A 7,855-nucleotide genomic window follows, 5' to 3' on the forward strand; every position below is an offset into this window, starting at 1 on the left:
AATCCTCCTGCCCAAGAGCTGGTGCGGCAGTCGTGAGGAAGAATATCTTTTCCATCAGGAAATCCTCAGTTTCCCACTTAAGGCCTTTCGACCAGTGGGCTCATCCATGGATGACATTATTGAAGATAATCTATAATAAAATCATCTAATTGTATGTTACCCACAGCTACAGAAGGACTTCGCAGCAACATCTAGATTAGTGTTTAAGGGAACGACTGTGTTCTATAGACTAGCCAAGTTGACACATAAAACTAACCATCACACACAATGACGTGTAAGGTCAACACATCTGACACTTGCCATCCTGATCCTTCTGCCCCCAGCCTTTCTTGATGTACATCCTGCCAGCCCCAACCTCTAACCGGGTCCTCACAGAGTGTCATTGTATGCCATGCCCACACATTTTTCTTTGCTGTCACACCAGCTGGCAGAGTCCTCATTGATGTCACTCAGACATGCTCACAGTGAGCAGGAGCATCCTGGCCCCTCTAGGCATTTATCCCATGGGTCCTAGCTTCTGCTGCACACATTGTGCAAGCCCTGCTCCTGGCATGGCTGGCATGGCTGGCATGGCTTATGACTAAGATCATGCGTGTGTTGGTCTGGGTTAACTAGAGAAACAAATCCAGGGACACTTGTGTGTGTAAGAGAGCGTTTATATCCAAGAGTAATTGTACATTAAGAAAACATCCTGTCGCAGTCCAGAACAAGTCCATAAGTTTGATGTTAGCCCATATGTCTGATATTAGCCCATATGTCTGATACTAGACCATAAATTCTCCTTCAGACTCACACAGCACATGCAATGGTGCCGAAAGCAGGAAGATCACAGGCCAGTGGGTGGGAAGTCTTGTAGAAACATCTCAGCACTGGCACAACTCTCTATTACCTCCTCCAGCTCCATGGCTCGGGCTGCCATCAGCAGAACTGCATGTGGCTTGTGAACAGAGTGGGAAGCAGAGAGAGTGTGTGTCCCACCTCCAGGGAGGAAGCCAGGAGTTTCCAGAATCCTCAGGAGAAGGCCATGCCTACACAGAGGCAGCGTTGGCTATGACCTGATTGACAGGCTAGACTCCACCCCATTCACTCAGGAGATTATGTAAGGGTCACAATGCATGTCGGGCACTGAGCACTTGGTTCCTAGAAACGTTGTTCAGTGTCTGCCTATGGAGAACACGGAGGTCTGGGGGAACTACAGAACATGTACCTCATCTTTAACTTCCTCCCTCCCAGCGTCCTTGGATCAAGCAGCCAAGCTTTCCAGAACCCTGGCAGTGTCTCTCCTGCGTGCATGGCACGGAAGTGTCCACCGCAAGCCGCGCTGGAGGATGTACCAAGCACAGCAAGGCCTGGGGAAGTCGGTTTCCTCTCTGACCTCTGACTCCTCAGACAACACCACTGGTGGCGTTCTTGGGAGAAACTGCTGAGAGGCACGCTGCACAGCGCAGAGCACCTTTGGCTTCCCCTTGGCAGGCTGCCCTGGTAAGGCAAGCAACCCTTGGTGGGGGCGGGGGGTGAGGTAGAGAAAAAAGCAGCCATAGAAAGTAAAGAACCTCTTCCAGACTCCAGGCTTGGTACCCAGACAGACAGGCAGGTCTTGGTAGGAATAGCTGGAGGCCAGACTTCTGGGCACTGCTAGGTGGGAGAGGCTGGTGCTTTCTGCTTTTGTCTAAGCTGCAAAGGCCAGGAAGCCATTTCGTTCAGAGCCGTCCCTGGAGTTGTCTGGCGGTGTCAGGAGCGTTCTCGTTTGCCGGGGACACCAGTGGCAGGATATACTCCTCGGGGCTCCTTTTTGAAGTCATGAGATTAAGTCCTCCCGATCTCTGTGTCCCTTGGAAAGTCCTGTTCCACGGCAGGCCTGTCCCTCCTCTGCCCAGGAAGGACTGACACCACGTGTTCCCTAGGGGTTGTGGCGATACCGCTCCAGGTTTGTTTTCGACGAATTGAAAGGGTGACCAGGCATATAGACACACATACAAACAGAACACCTACCACACACCCTTTGACACAAACACACAAATACACTCACCCCTGGATTCACCCGGGGTGGTTTTTAAACTGAAGTGAACCGAGCCCACATTTTCAGAGTCCACTTCCATTTGAAAACAGAAACGTTTTCCTTCCTCTGTGGGACGTTGAGGCCAGTTTGCCCTGTCTCCAGGGTCACAGGGCGGTTCTTGGCTCCCCTTTGATTTATGGCTTTCTTTAAAAAGAAACGGAACTGGAATTAATTTCTTCTCCACAGTGGAAAATGCTCCCCCTTTCCTCCAGAATAGTCCACTTGACGTCGTTCAGTAGTTGGATCCAAACATCCCACAGATGCAACGGGCACAGCACTGTGCTTCTGACTGTGGCCTCAGACCTCAAACCCCGGAAGGAGAGCCAGGCTGCTCCCAGAGGCCCCTGCAGGCCCGAGCCCGCCAGGGTCACCCAGGGTCCCATTAGGGACGCTCATAGATCTTAGAAAAAAGAATAATGCACACACTCCAATGGTAGGTGGAAGCCACAAGGGAAAGCCGCGGGACTTGAATGGCCAACAAAGAGTGGGGAAAAAACCCCAAGACCTGGAGCAATTCAGGGGTGAAGGTTACTTCGGCTTGGAGCACCCAGGGGAACATCTGTAGGGAAAGGGGCATTTCAGCTGGTTTTGAGAGGTACACGCTGTTCAGACCAGTCCGAGAAGTAAGGCGGGTCTCCCCAGAGAAGGTGCTAGAGTGAGTGAGCACTAAGAAGCTGGCACTGTTGGAAAGCTCTCCTGGACTTGGCGTCCAGTGTGCAGACCAATGGAATTCTCAAGGAAAGTTTCCCAAGAAGAATGGGGGGGAAAAGAAGTGCGCTGGACTTTATCCAGAAGGCAGTCGGGGGGGGGAAGGGGGTGGTGGTGGAGGGATTAATAGCTTCTCTAAGCATAAAAGTGATGTCCTTAGGGGACATTTTAAGGCCGTAAGTTGGTAAGATGGAATGAACCCCTCAGTCAGTTACACTCACTAATGATGTTCGAGAAGGTTTCCCGGAGGTTTGAGCAATTTTAATCTCATGAGTTCACAGCTAAAGGGTTGCCTGCAGCTACTAAGAACACTAAGCAAACTCTTCAGTCACTTTCTCCTTCGGAATAACTTTGGCATCCCAAGAATTTGGCATCCGTTCCCTATTTGGCTCTTCATATTTTTCACCAGCTTCAGGATGGAAATATAAGCATTATTTTCAACAGTTTATTATTATTCAACATTGGAAACCAGAGCTCCGGACCCTCAGAACTGTCGTCGGAATATGGACACACACACAGAGCTGCGAAAGGCTCATGGGAAGTGGAATGAAGTGACAGTGCAGGCTTTGCTTGTTTCATCGTGACACTGTTGTTTGTTTGCGTCCTGTCTTGATTTTGTCTGATTTTCTCCACCTGAAACCCAGACCAGGTAGACACAGAGACAACAACTGGATGAGGAGAGTCAAAGGGACATGACCAGGCAGGTTGGCAGGAGAGGGAGAGTTAGCGCGACAGGGACAAGGAGGAAGAAGTGTCCTGGAATGCACGTGGTGATGGCTGTACGGCCCCCGTGAATGTGAGTGAACTATGGGAGTGTGTGAGATGTGAACCGCGTGACAAGGAAATTGTTAAAAATAAACAAACTAACTTAAAAAAAGATAATGGCATTTTCCCACAAACTTTTTGAAGTCCCTGTGTGTGCATGTGTATTGTATATAATAGTTCTGATGTACTCACTATAGGTCATACATATTATGTAGGTATATTGTGTATATTATAAGCTGTTTTCTAGCCATCTTCCCTTCTAAATAGTGATCTCCATAAACTGCAGAAACTATCGTATCCATCTTATTCAAGAGTACAGTTCTACCAGTTCTGTAGGGTCACTATGAGTTGGAATGGACTTGATGGCAGAGTTGGGTTTGGGTTTGGGGTTTGGCTTCATTTAATAAAGATAATGGTGAAAAACCATTTTGAGTGTATAAACATCTGATTAAAGTTTCTGTTTATATATCTGAAAAAAAAAATAAAATAAAGATAATGGAAAGAACTTACTGTCCTTCAGGGGTTAGATGCTAAAGATGAATATCCTTCATTGTACCTTCCAAAGTCAACTCGGACTGTCAAATTTATAATCTGGAAACTATTATTTTACCTAACTATGTTGTGGTGAAATATAACACATGAAAGGTAACCATTTGGGGGTGTATAATTCAATAACATTCATTGCATTCACCATATTGGGCAATCATTGCCACTATGAATAGGCAAGGATTTCCATCCATCCCAATGGAAACGCTGTACCCTTGAGCAGTAACTTCCCTTGGAAATTACTATTTCTTCGGGAAAGGTCTAACTCTGAGCTATCCTGATGAAAACACCTTTCACGGGAGCAGAGAAAGTATTTGAAAGCGGTAAGAGCCCGTGGTTGCTGAGTGCTGTCAGATGGATCCTGACTCATGGTGACCCTGTATGACACAGCAGAACTGCCCCATAGAATTACCTCAGCCGTAATCACTACAGGAGCAAATCACCAGACATTCTCCCGCAGAACCCAGGTGAGCTCAAACCTCTAACTTTAGGTTAGCAGCTAAACTCTCTAACAATTACCCAACCAGGTTCCTCGGTAAGAGATTTGATTTCCACCAAATCGATTCTGACTCATAACCACCCAGCATAGGGGTTCCAAGGCTGTAAATCTTCATGGGAACAGACAATCTCATTTCCCACCACCACCCCAAAATACAGTGCTCCCCCACCCCCACAAATTATCTTGATTTCCACGTTTGGGGACTTCAAGAGGTTCAGCACATCCCAGTGCAACGGATAAGCCTCGCCCTGGGAGAACCACCTTCATGTTCATGGTCTCTCTTAGGCCAGGTAAGAGTCTAGAGGTCTCTCCAGGCCATGACAAACAGCACCAGGACACAGGGACATCACCTCCTCCAGACTTTGTACCACACACAGAAGCCCGGGGTTCATCTGAAAATCCCCAGAGCAGCTTGTGAAGGGGGAGTTTCCCAGCAAGCAGACTCTGCGACAGAGACTAGCGTGCAGGAAGCTGACCAAAGAAAGCCCTTGGGACAAGCACCTTTGGGAGAAGAAAGAAAGGAAATAGGATTGGGCAAATGTAGAAGTTGTGCTGTGATGTAGTCATGGGGCCTCAGCTGACCCCACAGTGAACTCTGACCCTGGAATGACCCTTCCAGGTTGTCCACAGTTAGGCCAGGCCTTTAAAGCTTGTCCCATTGGCTAGTCATTACACATGAGCTGCCCCCCAAAATGAGGTGAGGCAGCCCGCTCCGACAGGGACTCCCAACAGCTGGGGACTAAGACTTCAGGTCCTGAATGGGGTCTATCTGGTACCCCGACGGCATTGAAGTCACAGTGTCAATCCGTGTGGTTAAGGGCCTTCCTCTTTTTCACTGCCCCTCAATTTTACCAAGTGTGATGTCCTCCCAGGGACTGGTGTCTCCTGACAACACCTCTAAAGTACATGAGACCAAGTCTCGCCATCCTTGCTGCTAAGGAGCATTCTGGCTGGCCTTCTTCCAAGCGGTGCAGTACAATCCCCACAAAATGGTGCTGAGAACACGTGACCAGGGTAATGGTCCCCTCAGCGGCTCCAGCCAGAGGCAAGGAGGAGTCCCCTGCTTTAGGGTCAGATGCTCTTGGGTGAAAGCTAGGCCAAAGTAAGTCAAGATTATCTGGGCTCCAGGGCCCTTGGGGGCGGGGGGGGCGGCGGTCATTTCTTTTCATCTCAGGCTTCTGTCCTGCCAGAAACAAGGACACTGCTGTAGCGACTTCTTCAGGAACAAAGGACAATACTGGGCAAGGGGTTTCAGCTGCCCTTGCCAACAGAGCACATGTCAGCTTCAAAGTGCCAGGCACCGAGAGGGCTCGGCCCGAGGGTGGGTAGGGCAGTCACTGCAGGCTGTGGGCATCCCCAGGACAGCTGGCCTGTGCAAGGGCTGTGACCACAGGGCCCATCGGGGTGTCTGATTTCACTGCTTCCTCTTTCACACAGTCAGCAAGTCCACAGCTACAGAGCTGGGGTGACTTCCGAGCACAGCAGGCGAGCGAGGGTCACCGCCGTAAACGCCACTGCGAGTGGACCCTGGAGCGCCAGTCCCCTGCCTCGGGAGAAGGGGGTCCGAAGAACCCCAGGACGGAGGGGGTTCGGTGGTTGCGGGGAGGAGCTCAGGTGGCAAGAGGTTTGTTCCGGTAGATGGGGTGCTGCTGGTGAGCGCAGAAAATTTTACCGCCAGGTGTCTTTGTAAATCTTACCCATCAGGAGGAGAGGCTACAATGAGGACACAGCTATGACTGGTAAGACGTAGCAGTTACTCACTTGGACCCAGAGTGGGTGTTTGGTATTTTGTGGGTGGCACAGTTGGCTTGATTTTGTCAAGGCAAGATGATGAAGTGACCTTGTGCCGCTTCAACCTGTGGGTCGTGACCCCTTTGGGGGTCGAATGACCCTTTCACAGGAGTGGCCTAAGCATCAGAAAACACATTTCTGATGGTCTTAGGAACCCAGACACAGCTCATCTATCCATCTCCAGGCGGGTCCACCCACATGCAGCTATGGCCACCCCTAAGTACCCGGCGTGAAGACTGTTACCCATGCTACACCATGCTTCAAGACAACATTTCATTTCTTTGTCATTAGAAATAAATATTTCCCAATATATAATTGCATCTTGCTTTTGTGATTCATCACTATGCTTTAATTTTGTTCAATTTGTAACCATGAAAATACATCCTGCCGATCACATATTTACACGACGATTCATAACAGTAGAAAAATGGCATTGAGAGAAGGAGCCACGACTAGTGTTATGGTTGGGGCCACTACCACATGAGGAAATATCTTGGCATGAGGAAGATTGAGACCCACTGTGCTAAGGCAAGACGATGAAGCGGCCTCGATGCATGTCATGTCATCAGGGTTTCCAAGGAGCCTGGTCTGGGGCTGGTGTTTGGTGAGCCTGTGGAGGCCCATGGTCAAGGACAAGATAGCGCAGCTGAGGAGAGAATGGCAGGCCAGCTTCAGCTGTCCGAGGTTATGCCTGCTTGCTTATGCACAGGTTCCTACTGAAGCTGTCCTCACCCAAGTTTCCCCACCCACAAAGTGGAGGGTAAGGATAGCTGTCTCACTGGGTGGGTTTCGGAAAATAAATAATATCATGTCCATGGAGTGCAGACCAGGAACTTGAGACGCGCCCGCCCCCATTCCACCCCGGCAGCTCCTCCAACACCCATTGTACGCATTAGCAAACCGGAAGAGAGAAGATGGGGCCTGTTGGGTGAAAACGGAGATGTTGACGCTGAGAGTCTGATTTTGAGTCCTGGTGCAGCCCTGGAAATAAAGTCCCAGCAGTAGGAAATAACTGCTGGCACTTCGTGGCAGAGTGATGGAGTCAGGCCCTGGGCAGTGAGTGGTCACTCCTGGGGCCCGGTGGAGGGCTTCACGAAGGAGACCTGGCGGGGAGTGGGTACTTCTGGGATGGAGTGGGGGTGGGGGAGTAGTGCTCACCACCTGTACCTGATGGTTGCCGTCCACATGGCAGCTTTCACGTTGAGCTTAGGGACAAGCAGCCTTGGACGCAAGCCTGGGAGCACAGCATGATTCTGAGTTAGGGATGGAGCTAGGACCAGAAGTAGCGTCTTTGGATCCTCCGACATGAGCTGGTTTGATAATTGTAGAGCAAATCTCAAGTGGGATTTCTAGAAGAAAGCCCACCCAGGCTGTGTTCCCCAAATGATACCCTCTCCCTGGTAATTGCCGTGTTGTTTGAAGCCTACATCTGGTTTGTAACAGCATTTCCACCAGGACCAGATTGGCGTCACCTCCTGTGGTGGAAC

The 7,855-nt window shown here is 50.0% G+C and overlaps 1 pseudogene; it reads right to left on the reverse strand.

Moving 5' to 3' along the window:
• Positions 1–4,731: 4,731 nt before the first annotated feature.
• LOC142455631 (U1 spliceosomal RNA) lies at positions 4,732–4,875 on the reverse strand (annotated as a pseudogene).
• Between the last annotated feature and the right edge of the window lie 2,980 nt (positions 4,876–7,855).

The sequence above is a fragment of the Tenrec ecaudatus genome, chromosome 8, assembly GCF_050624435.1.
Source record: "Tenrec ecaudatus isolate mTenEca1 chromosome 8, mTenEca1.hap1, whole genome shotgun sequence".
In the NCBI taxonomy this organism is placed as follows: Eukaryota; Metazoa; Chordata; class Mammalia; order Afrosoricida; family Tenrecidae; genus Tenrec; species Tenrec ecaudatus.